The sequence below is a fragment of the Macaca thibetana genome, chromosome 7 (assembly GCF_024542745.1).
Source record: "Macaca thibetana thibetana isolate TM-01 chromosome 7, ASM2454274v1, whole genome shotgun sequence".
Lineage (NCBI taxonomy): Eukaryota > Metazoa > Chordata > Mammalia > Primates > Cercopithecidae > Macaca > Macaca thibetana.
The window spans coordinates 154,170,751-154,198,025 of NC_065584.1; the positions used below are offsets into that span (position 1 = coordinate 154,170,751).

The window sequence follows — 27,275 nt, forward strand, 5'->3', positions numbered from 1 at the left end:
CCTTTTCAGCAAAAGATGCTGGGACAATTGGATATCCATAGGGGAAAAAAATAAACCTTGACCCCCTACCTCACACCACACACAAAAATGAAGATGGATCATTTGAAGATGGATCAAAAATGAAGATGGAATGTAAAAGCTAAAACGATAATGCTTCTAGAAGGGAACATGGGCAAAAATATTTTCACAACTTTGGGATGGGTAAAGACTACTTAGACAGGACAAAAATGCACTAACTATAAAATAAAAAAAATATGGACACGTTGGACTCCATCAAAATCAAAGATTCTGCTCTCCAAATGACATTCCTGAGAAAATGAAGAGGCAAGCTACAGGTGGGGAAGGAATATTTATTTACATATATCTGACAAATAATCCATATTTAGAGTCTATAAAGAACAACAAGGACTCAATAATAAGGCCAACAATCTTATTAAAAAATGTGCAAAGGTCCTAACAGATACTTCACAAAGGAAGATACATAAAGCATATGAAAAAGTGTGCAACATCATTGATCATCAGAGAAATACAAATTAACACCCACTGGAATAGTTAAATTTAATGTGCCCAACAACATCAAGTGTTGCAGAGGATGTGAGCAACTTTGTTGGCATGAGAGTAAAATGGTAAGACCATTTTTGGAAACACTTGAGCATTTTCTTAGAAATATACACCAACCTCATTGTGATGGTTAATACTTGTGGCAATTTGGCTGGGATCAGGGATGCCCAGAAGCTGATGAAACTATTTCTGGGTGCATCTGTGAGGGTGTTTCTGGAAGATATTAGCATTTGAGTCAGTGTACTGGGTAAAGAAGATCACCCTCTTCATTGTGGGTGGGCACCGTGTAGTTGGCTGAGGGCCTGGATGAAACAAAAAGATGGGAGAAGGGTGAATTCTCTCTTTCTCCTTGAGTAGGGGCATCTATTTTCTCCTGTCCTCAAGTATTGAAGCTCCTAGTTCTAAGCCTTTGAAATCTGGGACTTATACCAGAGGGCACCCCTCCCTGCCCACTCCCCCTTCCCAGGAATTCAGCCTTGGACTGGGAGTTACACCATTTGCTTTCCTGGTTCTCCAGCTTGCAGAGGCATATCATGGCACATCTCAGCCTCCATAACTGCATGAGCCAGCTCCTCTTGTACATCCATATATAATCCTGGAGAACCCTTACAAATACACACATGACTCAGCAATTTTACAGCTAGGTATTATTTACCCAAGACAAAAGAAACATATGCTTACAAAAAGACTTGTACAGACATATTCATGATAGCTAAAACTGAGAACAATTACCATTAACCAGAGGATGCATTAGCAAATTGTGATACATCCTTGCAATGGAATATTACTCAGAAACAAAAAGGAATAAACCGATGTATACTGATATATGTAACATGTATGAATCTCATAGAAGTTTTGATGAATGAAAAAACTAGACACAAACATATTGAATGCTTTCATTTTATGCAGTACTAGAAAATACATAATTAACCTATAGTGATAGAAATCAGACAGTGGTTGCTGAGAGCATCAGTGGGGGTAGGGTGTGACTTGCAAAGGCACAAGAAGAAACTTTCAGGGGTATTAGAATATTCCATGTCTTCACTGGGGTGGTGGTTACATGAGTGTGTACATATGTCAAAATTCAGCAAACTGTACATGTAAAATCTATGCATTTTATTGCATGTAAATTATACCTCAGTAAAAACATGTCTATAAAGAATTCATTATCAAATGCAACATTCCTCCTACATAGGCTGATGTATTGTTGTTGTCTTGATTTCAACACAAATCTAACTCATTGACTTAGAACAGGCTGTTAAGGGAGACAGGAGAGATGCTGATGGGGTCATGAATTTGATCCTAGTGAGTGGAGGCAATTTACATTGCTCTGTCTTGAAGAGCCTTGCATTTAGGTCCAGCCCTAGTATTGGGTGGTCACTCATGTGCTATGATTTTATTGTGACCAGAAGTCAACCCATTCCAAATTCCTTTGCACACTGGAGTCTGAAGTCAGGTGGGTGAAGCCCTGCCTTTTCACGGTCTTCTCTTCATGAAAGGAGTGGCAAGATGCTGAAACCCCACTTGGAGGTGTGAGTGAATGTATCAGAAGCTGTCCACCCAGGGCTGGCTACATAATTTGCAGGGCCCACTGCACAATAAACATGCAGGACTCTTGCATGTTTCACAATGAAATCATGAATTGCACGATGGTGTCAGCAGAATATTAAAACAAGCATGAGCCAAGGATATTGGGTACACTGGGCAAGGGTGGAGATACTCCACCAGTTTCAAAGCTGTTTTGAGTTGACCTCTGATGTGACCAGAAGGTGGACATAGGCATATGGCACAGGGAGAATCTTCCTTCTATGGACCTCATTCATGTGCATCCGGCTTCTTTGCACACACTGTGCCCTGTGCTCAGCCCTGGAAATAAGAGAAGCCATGGGTCCTGCTTTCTAGGAACTCATGGTCTCATAGGAGAGGGTCACACAGGAATATGACAAGCTTCAATATGTGGTAGAGAGCCCTCAGTGCCACCAGAGATGCACGGATGGTGTCATATCCAGATTGGGAGTAGCGGAGGCAGTCAGGGAAAGGCTCCTAGAAGAGGTGGTATTTGATTGGTCATTCGAAGGCTGATCCAACTGGCTATGAGGAGTGAGGGCAAGGCATTCCTGAGGGGGAGAGAGAGAGAGCAGAGTTGGAGTGATGGGAGAGCCCCGAGTGGGTGTGGGATGTGGAGGAAATGTTGCTGTAGCTAGGGTGCAGGCAGTGTGTCTGGGAATCCTGTGGAAGCAAAGAGAGCCAGCCTCCCCTCTACCTGGACCACAGTGATGAGGCTGCAGAAAGAGGCTGTGCTTTGTTGTTTGGCCACTCCCACCTGGGATGGGGCGGGGGGGGTGGGGGGGGTGAGGAGACTGATGTGAGAGTGTGGGGACATTTAGGTATTATTCTTGGAGGCTGTGGGGCTACTGAATGGTGGAGAGTGGCCAGTACTGGAGGCACCAGCAATGGTATTCTGGCTGGACAGTATCTGGACATGCATGACTTTTATCTCCGCCCTTTGCTGGTCAGCCTCCCTGGCCTTCCTACCAATTCTATGAGCTCTCCAATGTCCTCCTAGTAGATTATTTCTGGCTTAAGTCAGCCATGGTCACTTTCTGTTGCTGGCAACCAAGAACCCTGATGCAGGATGGTCAGCTGGAGCCAAATGATGAGAGACTTTAATGCTGGCATAAGGAGCCATGGGAGGTGCATGCAGACAATGGGGAGCCATGGGAGGTGCATGAGTGAAGCAGAGCCTTGATCCACAGATCCAGGAAGAGTCATTGTAGAATGAAATGGGGAGGAACAAGACTGTGGGGGGGGGGGGGTTGGCAGGCGAGCTGAACCAAGGCAGTCACAGTGACAAAGGAGGAAATGGCACTGAGACAAGGGGCTCAGGATTGACAAGATTTCACAATGGGCTGGATGTGGCAGGACAGCAGGGATGACTTTTTGCAGAGAATACACATTATGGCCTGTTTCGTCTCTGGTCTTCTGAATAACTGGCTCATCTGTTTCAACTATGGATTTGGGGGAGGTTATAGACCAGAGGTCTCCAACCCCTGGGCCATGGACTGGCACAGATCTGTGGCCTGTTAGGAATGAGGCTGCACAGCAGGAGGTGAGTGGCAGGCCAGTGAGCATTACCACCTGTGCTCTACCTCCCGTCAGATCAGCAGCAGCATTCGATTCTCACAGGAGCGCGAACCCTATCGTGAACTGCACAGGCAAGGGATCTAGGCTGCGTGCTCCTTACGCCTGATGACGTGAAGTGGGCCAGTTTCATCCTGAAACCATCCCCCACCAACTCCTGTCCATGGAAAAATTATCTTCCACAAAACTAGTCCCTGGTGCTGAAAAGGTTGGGGACTGCTGTTCTAGACCAAGGGGTGTTGGCCTGCCTCTCCAGCCTCAGCTGGGAGGTGACTTCCCCTCAGAGCTGTGCTCTGGAATGAGCAGACAGGAGGGCTTAGGAGCGATTAGCTTCTAAGGGGAGGGAAGAGAGTGACCCTTACTTCCTCTTTAATAACATATGTCAGTAGGTAACGTTTTCAATATGTCACCGTATTTGCAGCTCTGGTCAGCAGGTCGCTATCATTTTTGAGCAATAAACAAAAGACTGCTTTTAATTACTTCTGTGAAATTGCTTGACCCACGCATGATTAAATATTCATTATGTAGAACGAGACATTTTCTTTGTATATAGATCCATATTAAATTTAGCTGGCAACGCACTGACCGAACAGCACTAATAAATTTCTGGTAATGGGCTGCAGCTTTTCCTGATTGCTCCATCTCTTCCCTCTCAGTCCCTCTCTAGGTCCCTGTCGCTGTCCTGGCCTGGCTATCTCTGTTCCTTCCTTTTGGAAATTGAGGTGAATCTAGTCCTGGCCTAGCTATCTATGTTACCTTTTTAGGAAATTGAAGTGAAACTTACACAACATACAATTAACCATTTTAATATGTACATTTAGTGCATTTACAATACAATGCAACCACTACCTCTTCCTAGTTTCAAAACTTTTTCATCACCCCAGCAGAACACTCCATACCCATTAAGTAACCGCTCCCCAATTCTTCCTCCTCCCATCTCCTGGCAATCACTAATCTGTTTTCCGTCTCTACAGATTTGCTTATTCAAGATATTTCATATAAAAGAAAACAGCAGGGCATGGTGGCTCACACCTGTAATCCCAGCACTTTGAGAGGCTGAGGCAGGTGGATAACCTGAGGCCAGGAGTTCAAGACCAGCCTGGCCAACATGGTGAAACCCCATCTCTACTAAAAACACAAAAAAGTAGCCCGGTGTGGTGGTGGGTGACTGTAATCCCAGCTACCTGGGAGACTGAGGCACGAGAATTGCTTGAACCTGAGAGGCAGAGGTTAAAATGAGCTGGGATTGCCCCACTGCACTTTAGAGCAAGACTGTCTCAATTTAAAAAAAAAAGAAAAATCATACAATATGTGATCTTTTGTATCACATGTAGCATAATGTTTTGGGTGTTAATCCATGTTGTAGCATGTATCAGTACTTAATTCCTTCTTATGGCTGAGTAATATTCCATTGTATGGATATACCAATATTTGATTATCCACTCATCAGCTGATAGATCCTTGAATTGTTTCCACCTTTTGGCTATTATGAATTATGCTTCTATGAACATTCGTGTACCAGTTCCTATGTGGACATACGTTTTCGTTTCTCTTGGGTATGTACCCTAGAAGAGGAATTGCTGAGTCATGTGGTAATTCTATGTTTAGCACTTTGAGGAACCACTATACTATTTTCTGCAGCTGCTGCACCATTTTATATTCCCACAAGCCATGTTATGAGGGTCCCTATTTTTCCATACCTTCACCAACACTTGTTATTTTCCATTTTAAAAAATTGTTGGCTGGGTGTGGTGGCTCACGCTTGTAATTCCAACACTTTGGGAGGCTTAGGTGCGCAGATTACTTGAGCCCAGGAGTTTGAGACCAGCCTAGGGAACATGACAAAACCCTGTCTCTACAAAAAATAGAAAAATTAGCTGGGTGTGGTGGCGTGCACCCGTAGTCCCAACTACCAGAGAGGTGGAGTTGGGAGGACTGCTTGAGCCGGAGAGGTCGAGACTGCAGTAAGCCATGATTGCACCACTTCATTCCAGCCTGGGTGACAGAGTGAGACACTGTCTCAAAAAACAAACAAACAAACAAACAAACAAAAAAATCATAGCCATTCTGCTGGGTGTTAAGTGGCATTTCATCGTGGTTTTGATTTGCATTTCTATAATAACTAATGATGTTGAAATTTTTTCTTCCTTTTTTTTGGAGACAGTCTTACTCTATTACCCAGGCTGGAGTGCAGTGGTGTGATCTTGGCTCATCGCAACCTCTGCCTCCCAAGTTTAAGTGATTCTCGTGCCTCAGCCTCCCGAGTAGCTGGAATTACAGACGGCACCACCATACCTGGCTAATTTTTGTATTTTTAGTAGAGATGGGGTTTCATCATGTTGGCCAGGCTGATCTTGAACTCCTGAACTCAAGTAATCTGCCCACTTTAGCTTCCCAAAGTGCTGGGATTACAGGTGTGAGCCACCATGCCTGGCCAAGAATTTTTTCAAGCACTTTTTGGTCACTCATGTATCTTTTTTGGAGAAATGTCTATTTGAATCATTTGCCTTTTAAAAATTGGGTTGTCTTTTCATTGTTGTAAGAGTTCTTTATATATTCTGAATACTAGATCTTTATCAGATATACAATTTGCAAATATTTTCTCCCATTCTGTATAGTGCCTTTTCACATTCTTGTTACTGTCTTTTGGTGCACAAAAAATTTTAACTTTTATGAAGTCAAATTTACCAATTTTTATTTTGTTGTTCATGTGTTGGGTGTAAAATCTAAGATTCCATTGCCAAATCCAAGGTCATAAAGATTTACCCCTATGTTTCCCCTAATAGTTTTATAAAGCTTTAACTCTTTCATTTAGGTCATTGATCTATTTGAGTTACATTTTGAGTATGGAGTGAGGTAAGGGTTCAACTTCACTGTTTTGAGTGTGGTTATCCAGTTGTTCCAGCACCATTTGTTGAAGAGACTCTTTGTTCTTTAGTTGGAGACATTCTTTCCCCACTGAATAGTCTTGGCACCCTTATTGAAAATTCTGCCATCTTTGTCTCATTCAACTTCCCTGTCTCCGTCTTTCTCACTTTTTGCAGACTTACACTTACATCCACATTCCTTACCTGTTGTCTTGTGATTGTAGCATTCCACAGGGAAGGGAAATGATGGAGTTTGGGGGAGGCCTGGGGAAGTACTCAGTCAAAGGAGGGATGCTATGGAAGGAGTGAGGCTGGCATCAGTTGCCAGCCAAGTGCTTTGGCATAGAGTGGCAGAGGGGGCTCAGGGCTGGCATGGGAGTAAGAGTAGGACTGATCTTTCCTTTTAACACCAGATCGGAGCTATTGTAAATATCTGAGCAATATTTCATTACACTCGGAGTCCACATCTTGATTTTCCATTTCCATTAGACCTTGTGGAAAATTAACTGTATTAAATTAATATATGATTCAAATTTTTTGAGTTTCTTTTTTCTCATTCCCTCTATTTCCCCTCTCTTAACTAATTCATTATTCCATGGTGACCACATAGCATTTTGGGCAGCTGAACTGGAATTCATTTTAATCCAGACCAGGTATACTATTTACTGGCTTAGCTAGGGGCAAGTAACACCAACTTTCTGGGATTCAGTTTTCTCATTTGCAAAATGAGGAATGAATGTGAAAGTATTGTACAAACTGCAGCACAAGGAGTTATTTTTATAATAATTATATTACAAGTTATTTATTATCGTTTTAAAGGCGCAGGGGTGGAGAACTCAGAGCTGCAGGAAATCACAGGGACTTTTTCGTCAGTGATCTAGAATGCCGCAGAGCAGTGATGTGGATATGACCTGAAGCTGAGACCCTCATCACCATTCAGGCCCTAGGAGCTCTGTGCCTGTGCAACCTCTGACTTCCTTTATGGTCAAAGGGCTCTCAAGATTATCAAGTTCTACCTGCATATTTTACAGGGGAGGAAACTAAGGCCAGTGGAAGGGATTGTCTAGGGTCCCACAAGCATCAGTGATGAAGCCCACCTTCCCATCCAGAGGCCTGACTCCCAGTTCGGGGCCCCCTTCTTCCTCTTTAGACATGCTGTGGCTGCACTGCTTATTGCTTATTCTTAGCATCACCTTCCTGGGAAGCTGGTATCTCCCAGGGTACAGAAAAGAGATGGGGCCACTGTGGGCCCAGTGAACTCAATAAGAGCCCAAAGGCTACCCACCCCCTGCCAAACTCCAATTATAGCTGGAGGGGAGTTACTTTAGTGGGAGCATGCTTGGGGCCTAGGGTATGTGTTCTTTTTTCTTGAAGACAGAGTTTCACTCTGTCACCTAGGCTGGAATCCAGTGGCATGATCTTGGCTCACTGCAACCTCTGCCTAACGGGTTCAAGAGATTCTTGTGTCTCAGCCACTTGAGTAGCTGGGATTACAGGCATGCATCACCACGCCTGGCTAATTTTTGTATTTTTAGTAGAGACATGGTTTTGCCATGTTGGGCAGGCTTGTCTCGACCTCCTGGCCTCGAGTGATCCACACGCCTCAGCCTTCCAAAGTGCTGGGATTATGGGTGTGAGCCACTGCACCCAGCCAGGTATGTGTTTTTTAATAAAATATTCCAGGCATGACAAACCATGTACCCACCACCAAGCTTAAGAAGCAAATAGGAAAAAATGAGCTTGGCAAAGTTGCAGTTTACAAAATCAATACACAAAAATTAGTTGCATTTCTATACACTAATAATAAACCATCTTAAAAACATTAAGAAATTACAATAACATAAAAAATACAGTGATGAGACACATAATGACATTTTGGTCAACAATGGATTGCTTATGTGATGGTGGTCCTATAAAATGATGACACTGTATTTTTCCTGTGTCTTTTCCATGTGTAGTTATGTTTAGGTACACAAATATTTACTAGTGTTACCGTCAACTATAGCATTTAGTACAGTAACACGCTGTACAGGTTTGTAGCCTAGTAGCAACAGGCTATACCGTATAGCCTAGCTGCATAGTAGACTATACCATCTAGGTTTGTGTGAGTACACTCAGTGATGTTTGCACAATGACAAAATTGCCTGATGACACATTTCTCAGAACATAGCTCCATCATTAAGAGACGTATGTCTGTACTTAGGAGTAAACTTAACCAAGGAAGTGAAACACTGATACACTAAAAACTCCAAGATGTTGCAGAAAGAAATCAAAGAAGACATAAATAAATGGAAAGACATCATGTGTTTATGGACTGGAAGACTTAATGTTGTTAAGATGTCAATACCTCCAAAAGTGATCTACAGACTCAATGTAATCCCTACCAGAATTCCAATGACTTTTTTTTGCAGAAATAGAAAAGTCCATGCTAAAATGGAATCTCAAGGGACTCCTGATAGGCAGAGCAATCTTAAAAAAGAACATTGCTAACCAAGAATATGTTAAATATATCATTACATTTTGAAAAAGAAGAACAAAGGTGGAATTCTCACATTTCCTGATGTAAAAACTTAATACAAAGCTATAGTAACTGAGTCAGTGTGGCACTGGCAAAAAGACAAACATACAGACCATTGGAATAGAAGGGTGAGCCCAGAAACAAACCTTCACATATACAGTCAAATGATTTTTGGCAAGGGTTCCAAAACCATTCAATAGGGGAAGAACAGTCTTTTCAACAAATAGCACTGGGAAAACTGGATATCCACATGCAAAAAAAGATGACATTGGACTCTTGCCTTACACCATATAAAAAAATTAATTCAAAATGGATCAAAGACATAAATGTAAGAGCCAATATAAAAGTCTTGGAAGAAGATATAGGGAAAATCTTCAAGACATTGGATTTGGCAGATTTCTTGGATATGACTCCAAAAGCACAGGCAACGAAAGAAAAAAATGATAACGTGAACTTCATCAAACTTAAAAACTTTTCTGTATCAAAGGACACTATCAACAGAGGGAAAAGGCAACCCATGGAATGGGTTTGCAAATCACATTTCATATCTGCCAATTATATATCTGAGAAGGAACCAACATCTAGAATGCATAAATAACTCCTGCAACTCAACAATAACAGCAACAAAACAGCCCAATTAAAAAGTAGGACAAAGACTTGAATGGGTATTTCTCCAAAAAAGGTATACAACTGGCCAATAAACACGTAAAAAGATGCTCAATATTACTAATCATTAGGGAAATGGAAATCAAAACTACAATGAGATAATTTGTCATACCCAGTTGGATGGCTACTATAAAAAATCCCCAGAAAATAACAAGTGTTGGTGAGGAGAAAGATATGGAGAAATTTGAATCCTCACGTATTGCTGGTGAGAATGTATAATGGAGCAGCTGCTGTGGAAAAGAGTATGATGATTCTTCAAGAAATGAAACATAGAATTATCATATGTTCCTGCAATCCTATTTTGGGTATAAAACCAAAAGAAGTAAAAGCATGATCTCAAACAGACATTTGTACATCTATGTTCACAGGAGCACTATTTACAATGCTCCTATGAACCATTTTTGTTGCTGTTGTTGTTGTTTGTTTTTTGAGATGGAGTCTCGCTCTGTCGCCCAGGCTGGAGTGCAGTGGTGCGATCTTGGTTCACAGCAACCTCTGCCTCCCGGGTTCAAGCTATTCTCCTGCCTCAGCCTCTTGAGTAGCTGGGATTGCAGGTGCCCACCACCACACCCAGCTAATTTTTGTATTTTTAGTAGAAACGGGGTTTCACCATGTCAGTCAGGCTGGTCTTGAACTCCTGACCTTGTGATCCACCTGCCTCAGCTGAACCATTTGGTTTTACAACCAAAATGTGGAAGCAACCCAACTGTCTACTGATGGATGAGTAAACAAAATATGGTGTATCCATACAATGGAATCTTATTCAGCTTTAAAATAGAGGGAAATCCTGACACATGCTACAACATAGATGAATCTTGAAGACATTATGCTAAGTGAAGTAAGCCAGTCACAAAAGGACAAATATCATGATTCCGCCTATGTGATGTACTTAGAACAGTCAAATTCACAGCAGCAGAAAGTAGCATGGTGGTTGCCAAGGGATGGAGGTAGGGGTAATGGGGAATTATTGCTTGATGAGTAGAGAGTTTCTGTTCTACAAGATGAAAAGAATTCTGCAGATGGCTGGTGACGAAGGTTGCACAACAATGCGATACACTTAATTCCACTGAACTGTACACTTAAAAATGGTTAAATAATAAATTTTATGTTATGCATATTTTACCACAATTTAAAAAATGATAAAAGAAAGAAACAAGCAAGGGAGGAGTCCATTCTTGGATCATGGCGTCCTCTCTACAGTATTCTTCAGGAGCTCATGGACATGAGGGTTGGCTATGACAGTAGTGATTGCTAGGAAAACTGAGTCTGGAGGCTCCTGCAGAAGGGATCAAAGGCTTTTGAGAAGGTGTTGCTTCCCCTGGCAATCCCAGGGAGATGTAGGTTCTGTTGGCCCTCCCTGGCCCCAACTCTAACCTCTCAGCAGAGTTCGCTAAGGCTTGGCTAGACTGTCATTCCTATTCTTGTGTCCCCACGACAAGCTTTTTGGAGTCTTCCTACCCTCAGAGGATTATAGGAAGATATGTGGAGAGGGTCTCGGTTTCTTGCCACCCACAGCATGCAGACCAGAAGAATAGTGAGAGGAATCAGGGTGGGAGACGTGTGTGTGTGTGTGTGTGTGTGTGCGCGCGCGCGCGCGTGTGTGTGTGTCAGAGAGAGAGACAGCGTGCGGTGGGTGGGGGGTGGGAGGGAGAGAGAGAGAGAGAATTCAGAGGATTTGGGAGACCATCCCAACTCCTGTGGGCCCATAGAGATTTCTGGATCTTTCTTCTGTCCTATCCTATGGGGTTAGGTCTTGAGTGAATTTAAGGGAGGTAGCTGCAGGCCTTGTAAATTTGGAAGTGGTTGGTGAGTGGATACACATCTCTGGATTATTCCTTCCCAAGACAGGAAGACAGGGACCACAGCTGTGTTTTCCTATACAGCAGGCACTAGCCACATGTGGCTGCTGAGCATATGGAATATGGCTAGTGAGACTGACGAACTCGATTTTCAACTTTATCTAACTTTAATATATGTTTACAAACTAATAGCCCAGTTACTGGAAAACTTTTAAACACGTTTGAAACAATTTGTGTATGTGAGTTTGCTCCCTCATCAAGAAGTATCCTCTTGGTCCAAATACAGATCAAGTATTTCCAGTGAGAATGTAGTATCTGAACTGAGATGTGCCGAAAGTGTCAAATATACATCAAATTTGGAAGATTCAGTATGAAAAAGAGTGTGAAATATCTCGATAAGTTTTTACATTGATGATATGTTGACATGATCATATTTTGAATATATTGGATTAAGCAAACTATTGTTAATATTGATTTCACCCATTAAATTTTTTTTTTTAAAGCAACTAGGCTGGGTGCAGTGGCACATGCCTGTAACCCCAGCACTTTGGGAGGCTGAGGTGAGCAGATCACTTGAGCCCAGAGGTTTGAGACCTGCCTGGGAAACATGGCGAAACCCCATCTCTACTAAAAATACAAAAAATTAGCCAGATGTGGTGGCATGTTCCTGTAGTCCCAGCTATGCAGGAGGCTGAGGTCGGAGAATCACCTGAGCCCAGGAAGTCCAGGCTGCAGCGAGTCATGGTTGCCCCACTGCACTCCAGCCTGGGTGAAGGGAGTGAGACCTTATCTCAATAAATAAATAAATAGGCAGCTATTAGAAAACTTAAAATTACATGTGTGGCTCACATTATGTTTCTTTTGGATTATGTTGGACTAGAGTGTCCCAGGGAAGCTCAGGCTCAGATCAGTTGGGAAACTTGCCTGGCTAATAAATGGCAGAACCAAAATTTCAACCTAGTCTTCCAAAGCTGTAATGCTTTCTTTTTTGGTTAATTGGAAAACAGTGGGTTTGATCGAGGACCTCTAACAAGACCCATCTGGGAAGGAGGCATTAGTTCTCACCCTGGGCTCTGTGACCAAGGCACTGCTCCAGGAAAGAGGCCTGAGAGAGGCTGGTGGGCAGGGCCAGAGCTCCCCCACCCCTTGTCCCTTGCCTACCATCACCAACCAATTCCATCAGAGAGCTGTGCTTTTATCGTTTCTCTTATACGCGGGAGCTGAGATTTCATTTGAGAATGCAGTTTCTACTTAAAATAAAAAAGATTGAAAATCATCTGTGAAGAGGGAAGCCTTTAGACTCAAACAGACTGTATACTTGTGAATTGTTGGACTGTGAGCAAGTTAACTACTTGGGTCCTCAGTTTCATCATTTGTAAAATGGGTGTTGGTGGTAACTGTCCTGAGAGATCATGATGGTAATGAAATAATGAAGGATCTAATGCATGGCTCATAGCAGGTGTGCAATTAATGCAACTCCTCTCTCTTTTCCCCTCAAGACTGGCCCTGGACTCAGTTCTGACTCGTGTGTGTGTGTGTGTGTGTGTGTGTGTGTCCGTGTGTGTGTGTAAGTGGTGAACTTTCCGAGGAGTTTCTTGCCTCATATTTTCCTTATTCCTGGACTGATTTGCTTTCAGTGGTAGTTTCATATTCATCTACAGACATGGAAGGACATGGCAGAATGAGATAAAATGGGGGATGAATGCTTCTAAATATTGCCTTTGTGATTGTATTCAATTACACGGGCTTTTTCTTTGCCCATTTGATGAGAAAGGTGATGAGAAAGGTGATGAGAAAGGCAGGCCTGCAGGGGGCAGCACATGGCCAGTACTTCACTTACGAGGGACTGGCTCATGGGACTCCTGGCTTTGCAAGAAATCAGAGCCTTCCCAGGCATAGGGGAGCCTTGGGGATTTCTGGAAGGAGCCTCAGTTCTGGTGTTGAGATATTTATTATGCCCTGCAAGATACTGATGCTGGTGGAATTAGGTCCTTGGGCTTTTTGGTCTCCTGGCCTCTGTGGTCCAGTCAGCCTCTTCCCCTATCCCTCAAGGATCACTTCTACAGTCTCCTAACTTCAGGGCTGAGAGGGACTTAAATGGTGATCTAACCCTAACATATGTTACCAATACAGGAGGCAACCAACCTTGCAAGGTGGGGATGTGTGTGTCTCCCATCTTACAGGAGAGAAAACAGAGGCTCAGTGAGGTTAAATGACTCTCACCAGGTCTCACAAGTAAGAAGTGATGGATTAAAGCTCTTTTGTTTGAAGGCATCAGAAATGACTAGTCAGTTTAAGCAAAGGAGAGGAATATGGATCCTGGGGGATTTCACAGAATGGCAAGAAAATCAACTAATGTGGCCTCCATGGGTGGGGCCCAGGGTAGCTCAAGATTGGCAGCAACAGTCTGTGGCTCTTTCTGTCCTGAAACTGCTCTCAGGAATGAGCACCAGCCCCAGTCCAGCCCAGACCCGGTATCTCTCAGACCTAAATTCAGGTTGCCGGGATAGAGGTTCTAGATGGACTCACCTGGATCACTCAGCAGTGGTCAGAGGTCAGGGTTACTAGCATAGATTTGGAGGATTTGTTTTGAGTTCTGTAGTGAGGCCCTGACAGGAACACCACAGGTGTCAACACCTGGTCGATGTTAATCTTCCAATGCTCAGCCAGGGCCTCTGCTCTGTGGCACAGTCGTGCTCTCCAGTAGCTGCAGGCTAATCCCAGCTGTAAGGTCAGCCGAGGAAACGGAAGGTGCTATTTGCATTTTAATAAGGAATCCAAGAGACCAAAGGCCTCTGGGTCCTAAAAGACTGGTTTTCTCAAATGGTGCAAAGTCCAGGTATTGTAACTGATGGGGCACCAGGGGTAAGGAGCCCTCCCTGGTACTTCCACCCACACCCACACAAGCGTGCCTCCAACTTCTAAAGTTCACCTGTTCTATCTTGCTGCCCCTTGTTCCCCAACTCCTTTCCATCTCCCTCTCCAAGGATTCAGTAATATGTTGTCTAGACACTACTGCTGCTGTTTCTCCTCCATTAATCCATTTTAATTGGAAAGTTATCATAATGCAAACTCTCTTTGGTATTATTTGCGGCTCTGCATTATTAGAACCTCACCAACTCGCTTTCCCAGCAAATTAAACTTGCTATGGAAGCAATGAGATCAGCTGCTCATATTAAATCAGGCCGCACGTTGTTAAGCGGGGCTGGGAATGGGGCTTCCTCAGCTGGGTGGGGCGCCATGGCTGGAGGCGTTTACAATGGCACCACTGTTTTTATGCTGGGGATTTGGCCTCTGTGCTTAGTTCTTCTCTTTTTTTGGCACTGTGTATTGGAAATCAGAGATGGAAAGAAAGGGGACAAAAAACCCTCTGGTGGTATTTGGCCTCTCACCCCAAACCCAGGACAAACAGCAATGATCAGAATGCACATGGCCCTAACCCCGGATGAATTACAAAGCATATTGCAGTAGTCCTAGGAGCCTTGTGAAGTAGCAATGATCAATCCCTGTGTATGCAGCTGGAAATTGAAGCTCAGAGAAGGTAACTGAACTTGCTCGGGGCTGCACAGGCAACACATAGTAGACACGGACTCTAAGCCAGGTCCTCTACGTCTAAAACCAGATGGCCCAAAGGGATGAAATGCCAACCAGAGTGAGCCGACTCTTTTTACACATCAGATCGTGGAACGAATTCATTTCTAGCTGATAGTATGGAAAGCAGTTAATAAATGACCAGGTTTCCTATTTGTGGATTATCACCACCTCAGCATCTAATTTTTCCCAGTCACCCACTCAGTAGAACAACATGGTTGACACTCTTGCCTGCCCACCCAACAGCCATTTCCCCCTACTGCCTTGCTACCGGAAACCTAATTTTGTTAAGGCAGAAATGTGCCCAATCTCGGAGGAAGACTCATGATTGGTCTAGTCCAGTCACAGGAGTCTGTTTCCTCTTGTCAGTGATTGGTCTAGAGGCAAACATGTGACTCAGTTCTGGCCAATTACACCTAAGGGAAAGACTGCCAGTGACTTCTGGGAAAAACTTTCTCTCTGATGGTGGCAGAGCAGGGAGGAACCTTTGCTTGAGTTTCTGTCGTCCAGTATGGGCACTATTTGTTGTAGTTAAAAAGTGTCCCCAGTTCTTTGACCTTGCTTCCAAAGGCGGAGGCTATTTCCCGTCCTGCCGAGCGTGGGCCACACTGGAGACTGGCTTTGAATGAAGAGAATGCAACAGAGGTGAAAGTGTGTGGCATTCGAAGAAAGGCCGTAAAAGACATTGGTGTTTCAGCTTTGCTCTCGCGGCTGTCCGGCTCTGGGGGAAGCCAGCCATCACGTCATGAGGACACCCAAGTAGCCTATGGAGAGGCGCACCTAGGGAGGAGCTGAGGCCTCCTGCCAGCAAGCAGCCCTAGCCCGTCAGCTGTGTGAGTGAGCGAGCCTCTTTGGAAACGCATCCTCCCGTCCCAGTCCAGCCCTCAGATGGCTACAGCCCTGCTAGCGTCTTGACTGCCGCCTCATGAGGGACCTCAAGCCAGAACCACCAGCCACGTGGTGCCAGAATCCCTCATCTGCAGCAACCGTGTGGGATCATAACTGTTTATTGCCTTTTTAAGCCACTGAGTTCTGGGGTCATTTGTTACTCAGCAGTAGATGATTAATATGCTGTCATACAACTGTCTTGGAACCAGGAGGGGCAAGACTGAGGATAGAAGCTGCTATGGTGAAACTGGCAGAGAGATGGAATCTGGATTCCTGGTGATGTGAGCTAGTGAGCTGCCCAGCCAACCCTGAGTTGCCTGTTTTGGGACTTTTTGTTACATGAGCTGATAAGAACCCTTAATTCATTGTTAGTCTGGGGTTCCATTATTTGTAACCGGCTTTTTACTGTCTCAGCCTTGGGGGAATATGTGATCCTTCCAATCACATTTGGTGGCCAGCAGAGGTCACATGGTCTCCACCCACAGTCACATTGGGATGGAGAGGAGGGAGAGAGGGCCCTGCTAAAGGGCTTAAATGCACGTACATTTGCATGTTGAGATTTAATAGAGGCCTTCTGGAGACACAATGCCTCCTTCCAGGGAGGGCCTAATTGCAGAAAGTCGGGCACTGTGATGGGCCTGGGGGCTCTTGTGACCCTGGGTAGGCAATTGTCTGTGTGACAGTTGAAGTGATGGTATGTTAATAGCTTCTCCATGAAAGGCTCAATCTCAAGGGGTTCATGTTTCTCAGCAGCCAAGACAGCGGGTCTCTGCAGCAGGTGGTTCACAAACGGCATCCTATCAGCATGGCCCCAAAGTAACCGAAAGCTGTTCAGACTGTCTGGCTCTCCCCGATGCCCCCCACCTAGGTGAATTCCAAAGGAGGAGGAACCAATGGGTCTGTGATGGATATTACCCTTCCCCATTAACTCTACAAGTTAGTTTTCTTCTTTTTCTTTTTTTATTTTTTCTTTGTGACAGAGTCTCGCTCTGTCGCCCAGACTGGAGTGCAGTGGTGCGATCTTGGCTGACTGCAACCTCTGCCTCCTGGGTTCAAGCGATTCTCCTGCCGCAGCCTCCTGAGTAGCTGGGATTACAGACGTGTGCCACCATGCCTGGCTAATTTTTGTACTTTTAGTGGTTTTGCCATGTTGGCCAGGCTGGTTTTGAACTCCTGTCCTCATCTGATCCACCCTCCTTGGCCTCCCAAAATGTTGGGATTACAGGCATGAGCCACCGCACCCAGCCTAATTTTCTTCTTGAAACTGCTCTTTCCTCACCTGCAGCATAGGCACAGTCACACCATGAAGGCAGCATGCGGAGTTCCTGGCAGAACTGCCAGAGGTTCAAGGTTCTCAAGAGGGTGTCCCAAACACACAGATCTAGGGAGGGATCTGTGACATCAAGTCTCTGGGGGAAGGGCCTGGGGTCAGCATTTTCCTATACACTCTCCAGGTTATCCCGGCCCACTTTGCCTGTTTGAGAGCCACTCAATGATCTTGTCTGTCCCCTAGGACAGCTGTCGCTGTAGGCAGGACAGTGAGAATGACCCACATGGGGAGCTAAGGAAGCGGAGGCACAGTCCTGCTGGCACCCGAGGGCAGGGTCGGGGCTGGAATCTGATTACCTGCCTCTTTTCACTGTCTGTAGTGACGTTTCTCACCCTCCTAGAAGGGGGCAGGAAAGAAGAGACCCCAGGAAACCCAGGATCAGGGAGTGTTTGCAACTGGGGGAAGCAGGAGCCCTCACTCATTCCATTCATGGCTGTCAGCTCCCGGCTGTCCCCTAGCCCATATTCCTGGTTCTGGGAATATCAATAGAAAATGAGAAGCGTTTATATAACACTTCATATGTACCCGCACAATGCCTTAAGCACTTTACATCCACAAACTCAATGAATGCTCACAATTACCCTATGAGATAGGCACTGTTATTATCCCCACTTTACAGATGAGGAAACTGGGGCACACAGTAAACACTGAAAGTCCATCCAGACTCTCAGCCCCTAAAGCTGCTGAGTGGGCATTCCCTTGGGGTACTTCCAGTCGAAGCCCTTTATTTTACAGAGAGAAACCTCCCAGTGAGAGAAGGGCCATTCTGAATCATACACGTCCATGGCAGGGCTGGGCCAGGTCCCGGGTTCTGGCCGCTGGGCCATGCTGCCTACCTTGGAAAGGGGTGCTTCTGGGCTCTTGTGACCACAAGGCTCATTACCAATGCTGCAAATTGAATGAAATAGCTGCTCAGTTACATATTAATAACAGATTTGTTTGTCATTAAGGCAGCATTGTTTAATAAAATCAGTTTAGCTGAGCATAATTACCTTCATATAAAATTCCCCCTTAAAAATTACTTTGATAAATCTAAGCCAATTAGGTGGTGTAAAGACTGGGGTGTGTGGGGTTTGGCTCTGAGCTTTGATTGGGTCCCTAAAATGACATTCCCAGGTTGGGAGTTCAATTGCCAAAGACCTTGGGTCATCCCTCTGTGGACCACTTGAAGGCCCAGTGGAGAACATGTAACTCAGCCTCTCCAAGGCAAAACTACAGACAGCCTTGGATGGTCCCTTTTGCTAAACTGAAAATACTACTGAGGCCCTGCGTTCTCTTGCCACCCTGCCAGCTTTTCACATTCCCTCCTTAACTCTGGGGCTTCCAAGTCATTTCTCTGCTTGTAGGTTTTCAATGACTCCTGATTGCCCATAAGCTATGATCCCAAATCTTGATCGTATTATTCAACGCCCTGCAAATCTGACCTCATGGTAATTTAGCGAAAATGATTACCAAATTGGGGATCAGGAGACTGAGGTCTTTGATCCAACTCTGGCCCCAGCTCATGCTGGGTGTTCTCAGACAAGAAGGCTTACCTTTTTAGGCTCCCTATTACTTATCTGTAAAATGGGAAGCACAGTATTTTCCTTCCTAGGTGGTAGTGAGGCTCTCAGGAGATCATGGCTTTGGTGCTTTATAAACTGCAGACCCCCATCCAGGCCCCACTTCTGCTCTCTCCGCCTCCTCAGCAGCTGTCTGCATTCTCAGCCTGGCCACTCAGCCTACTGTGACTCGGGATTGACTCTGGGTCCATCTTGTTGCTGGGACCACACGTAGCCCTTTCTGGAACATCTGTCCTGCTCCTTTCTGATTAGTTGGCTTCTTGTTGTTGTTTGAGACAGGTCTCTGTTGCCAAGGCTGGAGTGCAGTGGCATGATCATAGCTCACTGTAGCCTCGACCTCCCACCTGAGCCTCCCAAGAAGTTAGGGATACAGGTGCATATCACCATGCCCAGCTAATTAAAAAATGTAGAGACTGGATCTCTCTATGTTGTCCAGGCTCGTCTCAAACTCCTGGCCTCAAGCCATCCTCCTGCCTTGGCCTCCCAAAGAGCTGGGATTACAGGTGTGAGCCACTGTGCTTGGCCTTGGCTTGGTTTTTAAGGTCCAGTCAATACCCTCCTCTCCTGTCACTCTCCCCTGACTGCTCTTCAGGCTCCGAGTCTTCTCCCTGTCAGTTCCCTGAGCTTGCCCCTGAAAATGTGTCCCCAGACAGGGGTGGGGAGGAGTGTGTGGAATCACACCCTACACGGTTAACTTCCAGGACTCTCTTTCTGCTTTTACAATTGAATTCTAGTTTTATGTCATTGTTTCTACAAACAACTCTCCGTGAAAATCTGCTCTAGAATCAAAAGATGCTTATGCCTGCCCTCAGAGATTAGCAGGCCCAATCTCCTCATTTACAGATGGAGAAATGGAGTCACAAAGCCACTGAGTGGTAGTGCCAGGTCTGGATCTCCCATCTCCTCATTTCCAGGCTGGAGCTTACCCCCGACCTGTGTTTTCCATTGATTTCTGCTTTGCTGCAACCCCCGTTGGCCCTTCCTGAGCCTGTTGGTCATTTCCTGAACAACACTGTTTTTACCAGATGCCTGAATTTCAGCCCCGAGGAGGTGGTTAAGGGGAGTTATTCAAGCAGAAAAGCTCAGGTTAGATCCATAAATCTTTGCTGCACAACTTATAGGCCCAGATCCCCAAATGGCCCTGAAGGAAGGCAGTGGAAGGAAAGACTGCTGAGTAGGGTGTAGTGCTGTATAACTCCAGGGGACACCATTCACAGACTGCAACACCTCCTGGCATTGCACAGTGTACAGCCTGCACAGCTGTACACTGTGCCCTGGGGCTGAGGATCAGGAAAGATCTAGGCAGGCATGTAGGAAAAGAATCCAGCTTAAACTGCAGGGAGGTGCCTGAGACACAGAAGGAAGTGGGGCAGACACTCAGGTGGCAGAGGACAGCCTCTTATCATAGAAACCCCTGGATCCATCTGGCTTGTCATGAAGAATAGCTGGGTCTTCAGGCCTCAGTTTTCTCATTTGTAAAATGGTGAAATCAATCTGTACTTCATAAAGGCATGTAATGAGAAAATAAATGTCAACGTGTTTCAAAAGTAGAAAGTGAAATCTGAAAGCTGGGGGCGATGTTAAAGCAATGACTGGATGTCGGAGCACAGGGTGTCTGGGAATGGGGAACCTCAAGGAGCCCCTCCCCTCTGTTCCAGCCCTAAGCCCTGGCTGTTGGCCTGAGAGGAGAAGACCCCATTTCTGAGTGGAATTCCAGCATCCACCCAGGAAGCCAGAGCTTTGGTGACAGTGGTGTGTTGAGTGTTTTGGGGGTGGCAAGAACGCTGGCCTTGCTTCCTCTGCAGAGAGAAGGGAGGACATGCCCCATTTCCCTCAGTTTACCCTGATGCGTTCACATTCCCAAGACTCATACTACTGGGGTGGCCCCTCCTGAAAGGCTTCACCAGTCCCCCAGCCAGCGGGCTTGGGCAGGGGAGGGGGCTCGGACACAGCAGCACACACAGACTGGAAAGTTCTGAAAATGCGTCTCCTGAGCACTGGCCCCCTCCTCGGTCCCCCAGCTCCCTCTAAAGCCCCTTTTGAAGGGGACCTCGGAGCTCTAATGAGTTGAGAGCTTTTATGGGAGCCCAGGCAAACCAATTAGGTTTGCTTAAAAATATTGTATTCATTAGCATGAAAATAAAGCTGAACTTTTTAGAGATAATTGCATCTTTTAAAATGTGGTAGTCTTTGTCTGGGCTTGTCTCATAAATATGCATGCTGCATAATCCTTTTGGAACCATGGTCGCAATCATGAGTAACACACAAATGCATCCAGGGTGTTAATATTCTGACAAGAGTGGGGCCTCTCGGGCAGGGGGTGCCACCGGCGGCGGCCTCCAGAGGCGTCCCTGTAATCCCCAGCTGCAGCCTGCACAGCTCACGGGAACAGAGCCCAGTCCGGGCTCCCTGATACCATAGACCAGGGCTCCAGTTCTAAATCGCTCCCTTTTATGCCGCTGCCTCCAAGGGTGGGTTGGAAGATTCTGAGGCTTTGCTCAAAATGCCGGGAATGGTGGCACAGAGGTTGAGCTCCATTTACAGCTGGGGGAAATGGAAGCCCCGGGGGGTTAAGTGGGTTGCCAAGGTCACCCTGCATGTATAGGACCAAGATGAAGCCCAGTTTGCCATGGCAGACTGATGCTTGTTATCTGGTCAGGCAAGGGCCCCTGCCAGGGAAAGGACTGCGTTTACATTTAGCAGGGAAGGGATGCTTTCCAGCTTGGTTAGCCTGGGTGGCTGGGGAAAGGGCTGGCATCTCTAGCCCCACCCACTTCCTTTCTGTCAGCTAACCTCTAAGCCTCCCCAAAAAACATGTCATCTAAGTTTAAGGAGGGAGCTTGCTACATCGGTGCAGCTTCAAGACAAGTCCTCAGCTCCACCTTCCCAACCAAGAATGCCCCTCAGCCCTTCTGGGTAGAGATTCCTCAGCTATCACTGGTCCCTGTCCTACTGGGCTTCTTGAATTTCCTCCTACCCCACTTCCTCCCAAATGCAAAAGCTTTATAAGATTGATATCCCCCTTCTTGATGGAACACGAGGACTGGCCCCAGGGAAAACTGAGCTTAGTGAAGTTTCTTTTCAGCAAACATTTTCTAAGTGCCTGCTCTGTTCAAGGCCCAAACTAAGCTTTATGGGGCTACAGAGACAGTTAGACGAGGCATCTGCCTGCCCAGGCTCACCATCTATGGGAGACAGACACATTAGCCACTACTGCTGATAGAAGGCAGGCTGCTGCCTAGGCCTGAGCCCCGGGCTCCTTCCAAGGGCATACTGTGGGGGTGTGGGGAGAGCACACATCAGTTGGGTGGGGGAAGGCTGACTGGGGCCAGGCCAGCTGGCTTTTGAAGAGTGAGTGGGATTTGGGCAGACTTTGGGGAACACCTTGAACAGAGGAAAGTGTAGGGTTTGGGGTGTGTTTGGCAACATCTGAGCCTAGTTTTTCTTTGCTACTTTCTCATCTCCCTCCCGAGACTCATCTGTCCTGTGGCCAGGTTCTTAGCTGTCCCCTGGCTTCTACTGCCTAATAGCTTCTCAGGCCTTGGCCAGACCTGCCAGGACTCCAGAGTTACCTCTCCCTCCAAATAGGAAACCATCCAGATGTCACCTGGGCCTGATGGGTTGAGAAAGTGTGTCATATTTCTTTATAGCCTATCAACTTCTGTTAAAAAACTTATTACACTGAACTACATGAAACTGCCCATATTCAGCCATTTTGGAATAAAATGGTGATTGTAGCCTCTATGGAATGCTTTTTGTGTTAGATGCAGTATATGTATGATCGCATTTCATCAACAGGGAAAACCTATGAGGAAGATACTGTGACTACCTCTCCCCTATTGTACGGACTGGAAAACTGAGGCATAAAGAACTTAGCTTTCCCTGGTCTTGTGGAGTGAGGCATCCCGCCTAGGCTGCCTGGGCCATATGGAAGTACAATGAGACAAAAGGCACAGTAGGTTGGAACCTCAAAATGCAGAAGAAAGACAAAACTCCAGAGAGTTAGCTGGGAGTAGAAAACTGCATCCAGTGACCGACTGAGGGACGTTTTGGTTGAAGGCAAAATATGATTCTGAGCGTCCTAACAGAAGAGGCAATTGGTGGTGGCGGGCGGGGGGTGGGCACGGATCAGGGAACAGGCTCATTGTGTTCTCCCTGACTGTAGGGAAGAGCCTGCCTGTGCAGTGGGACTGCTCCCAGGAGAGGTCCTTAAGGTGCAGTTTCCCTAAGGGGCATGATGAATAGCGTAAGGTACACATCATTGGCCCCAGTTTTTAGAGAAAGAGCAGAGGTTATATTGGTGAAGGGCAAACCATAGTGTTAAGGTCAGAGATTGGGGGAAACATTTCTGCTTAGAGGAAGGACACCAAAGGCTTGATCCCCAGAACACAACTTCCTGGTGATCTGACTTAACGTAGGGATATAATCCGGAGAACCGAGGAAAGGCTTGAAGTGGAAAGTGCTTCTATTGTCAGATCCGAGTTTCAATCCCTGCTCTGTAACATTTGGTGGGTGGCCCTAGGCCAGTTAATTATGTCATTTTATACCAAGGTTAAGTGACACTAGGGCCCTTTTCTTTCCATGCTTAAATATTCCAGAAGAATTTGTATTGTAATAATAGGACTTTTTTAAAAACTGAAATTGATTTCTAATTTGTGAAGTCAGGTCTGGGTTCATGGAATGAGGTTGGGCACTCCACTGAGCCCTCTCATTGCCAATAAGGCTGGTATATCCTGGTCTTACTTGGCTCTTAGGATTCATTAAAACTCTGTTAGAAACGAGAGTTATAACTCTATTAGAAACCTCACACAACCAATGTATCACGAACATCTTTCCTTTTTCCTTTCTTTTTTTTTTTGAGACGGAGTCTCGCTCTGTCACCCAGGCTGGAGTGCAGTAGCGTGATCTTGGCTCACTGCAGCCTCCGCCTCCCAGGTTCCAGTGATTCTCCTGCTTCAGTCTCCAGAGTAGCTGGGATTATAGACGCCTACCAGCAAGCCTGGCTAATTTTTTTTTTTTTTTTTTTTTTTTTTTTTTTTTTTTTTTAGTAGAGATGGGGTTTTTCACCATGTTGGTCAGGCTTGTCTTGAACTCCTGACCTCAAGTAATCTGCCTGCCTCGGCCTCCCAAAGTGCTGAGCTTGCAGGCATGAGCCACCACACCTGGCCATCATGAACATCTTTCTATGACCGTAATTACAACACTGCCTCTCATTTTCTAATGACAACACAGCATTTCATGACATGGACATATCTGATTTCTTAAAGCAATATACGTACTTTTCTGCATTTAAAAGAATTTTGTACCAATAGTTCTGTAATGATCAACACGGTGCATATATAATAATATAATTGAAAATATTGCAGCAAATAACATTTTATATGATAGCATTATGTATATATATTTTATAGTATTTGTAGAATTTAGAAGAATTGGTGCATTAAATCTATGTGCATTTAGCACATTGATTACTCTAAAAACAACAAGAAAGGAAAAACTGGTTTACATTTCTAACAACAGTTTTGAGGAAATGTATTTCCCCAAATCCTCTACCCAAGGCTATCTACCAGGTACCCATTTTTCTGCATGTTGAATCTTCTTATTCATTTCCAGGTACTCTTTGTATATTACGGATATTAACTTTTCGTCAGTTACATATGATGGTACAACTATTTTCTCTGTTCTGTCACTTTATCTTCATTTATAGATTATTTTGCCATGCAAAAATTTTACACTTTTATGCAATTAAATCTGTAATTCTTTTCTCTTATGGCTTCTGGGTTTAATGCCTTGAATAGAAGGCATATTCCTCTCCAAGATTATATATAAAGAAATCTTTCCTCATACTTTCTTCAGCTTAAAAAAAAATCATTGAAAATACTTCTTTTGTGGGGAGGGGGAGGGGGATGAGATGGTGAAAGCAGTGTGTGGTTAGTGTCCTCTTCACCAGATATTTCTGGTTTTCTTCACTTTGTAGCCTGGGGCAGGATGCACATCTTGTGCTCCTTGCGGTTGGCTGGGGCCGTGAGACTAGTTCTAGCCAGAGTTGTGAGCAGAAGTGATGGGGCTCTTCAAGAACGGGTACTTGATTGTGGATTCAGGACTTTCTGGTCTGTGTCTAGACCTTCTCTGGCAGCGTCTGAGATGGTGGCTTCTCCGTCAGCCTGGCTCCTGTGTGATTTCAATGTCCAATCTCAATGAACAAGTATCCTGAGCCAGAAATCAGCTTTCACTGTGGTGAGTCACTGAGACTGGGGGGATATTTTACCACAGCATAGCGTAGTCTATCCTGGCTGATACCAGAAGGGACCTAACTTTTGCTTTTTCCCATATAGATGGCTGGTGATTGACTTTCCTTTTTTTAAGCAGCCCATCTTTCCCTGCTGATATAAAATGCCATGTTTATCATGTCCCCAGTTCTCATAAATACACAGGAATATATATCTGAACTCTTTAGTCTATCCCATCAACCATTCACCTATTCTACTTTCATACTAATTGATGAAGCTTTATGACATATTTTCATATTTAGCAGAGCGAGTTTCAAGCTTATCTTGTTTATCCTTATGAATTTACTCTTCAGACAAACTTAAGAACTAGTTTTTCAAGTTTCATAAAACCTCATTAGGATATGGGTGGGAATTACATTGAATTTGTATATTAATTGGAGACTTTCTGTCTTTACATAGCAAATCTTCTTCTTATTTATTTTCATGTGGTAATTAATCTTTTTATACTGTTCAGAAAAAATTTTCTGAGCTCCTACTGTACACCAAGGCATTTTTTCTAGCACCAAGGGTAAAAGACACAATCCATGCCACCTGGTGCTCACATTTAGGGGGAGATGGACAGACCATTGACGGTGGTCCTAAGGGAGGAGGCACACAGCGCCGTGGGAGCCCAAAGACAGGATGCAGCAAAGCTCAGTCTCACAGTCTGAAGACAAGTTGGCCAGGATGACAGGCAGGCAAAGGCCCCTGTGGGCCATACCAAGCAGCTGGAAGTGCGTGACTAGGAATTCCAGGTGGGAACATGGCAGGAGATGAGGAGGAAGGGAGGGGCCAGTTCATGGACTTGATCCCCTGAACAACAGGGAGCTGCTGAAGGGTTTTAACTGAGCCTGACCCCATAGCCTTAGTGTAGCATATATTTGGGGTATGATCTGCCAATTTAACTGGGAAAAAGAACCCTGTAATTCCTATGTTTAATCGATTAACCAATTTGGAGCATAAACCAAGTCAAAGGATATCAGATCAAGTGGCTAAGAAAAAAAGGACTAAAGTCTAAAGTCTAGAAACTATTACATTTATCGAGTGCCTACTGTGTGCCAAGAATTTTCATAGGATAGTGTTCATGTTGTCAGTGTATTGTCAGATATTTTTACATAATATAAAACCTCACAATAACCCCATTGTCCAGGTATGATTTCTACTTATCGATGAGAGAAATGAGGTTCAGAGGTTTTTAGGTGATTTGCCCCAAGTCCAAAAGCTACTTAGAGGCAGAGCTGGGATTGTGCTGCAGATTTTGTGTTTCCAAATCTGGGAGTCTTTCTGCCTCTCTACAGCTGTGTGTCCTTATAAAAAGGATATAGTTCCCAGCCTGGGGAAGAGAGGGAAGGCTCGCTCTTGGCCAAGTTTCATTTAATTTTCCATCAGTAGGTGTCAACTGTGAACTAGTCAGAAATGCTAAAATAACAGCTTAAAAACATAGGAACAGAAATGGAAATGTAATTTTAGCGTGCCTTACCAGCCCCTCCTGAAGATAAGTGCTGCTTATGGAGTATCTGTTACAGAAATGTAACACTTAAGGACTAAACTCACAGGAGTTGCTGGCGATGTGCAATTTAGCAACTTGGGCTGTTAAAGAAGAAGGGAGGAAAAAAAAAAAAAAAAGAACCAACTCCACAAGCAGAAAATTGAAAACAAAAGGAAATGGAGAAAAAAAGCAACATAGCGTTTCTGCCACTGGTTGTAGTTCCTCCTAATGGCCTGGGAAATAGCTTGTTGGATAAAAAAGGCTTGCCTGGGAGAAACATTAACTCAGAGATGGCGCACTTGATGGAAGGGAGGCTGGATTTAGCCAATCAGGCATCAAGGCCTTTGACTGGTAAATTAGCAAGTACCTTTCAGCCCCTGTGATTAGCCAGGTGTGGAGCCAGGCCCAGTGGGACTCCAGGATGAGGGGCGGTGGCTGGCATTCTTCCCTCAAGGGATTTGCTGCTTGAATTGGGGTGCAACGTCTCCTGGAACCAATGAACTGATAATGCAAATGCAGGACAAGAAACGGATGTGTACAACAGGGACCTCACACTGCTGCTGACGGAGGGAGGGGTACAGCTCTGGTGTGGGA

General features: G+C 45.1%; 1 protein-coding gene and 1 long non-coding RNA gene across 3 annotated transcripts in view; one reads left to right on the top strand and one right to left on the bottom strand.

The window, feature by feature from the left end:
• Positions 1 to 371: 371 nt before the first annotated feature.
• LOC126958187 (uncharacterized) overlaps positions 372 to 27,275 on the bottom strand; it is a 50,202-nt gene continuing 23,298 nt past the window's right edge. The window contains exon 3 of one of the 2 annotated variants that reach the window (XR_007727129.1): positions 372 to 863. This is a non-coding gene — a long non-coding RNA (uncharacterized LOC126958187). Of the gene's footprint in view, positions 864 to 1,462; positions 2,679 to 27,275 lie in introns of those variants that run through there. The other variant, XR_007727128.1, reaches the window with a different exon arrangement.
• The window catches only part of LOC126958166 (40S ribosomal protein SA-like), a 900,761-nt gene continuing 876,378 nt past the window's right edge, over positions 2,893 to 27,275 (top strand). Inside the window, exon 1 of the mRNA XM_050796363.1 lies at positions 2,893 to 2,903. The gene's annotated coding sequence lies outside the window, so the exon portion shown is untranslated. The remainder of the gene's footprint in view (positions 2,904 to 27,275) is intronic.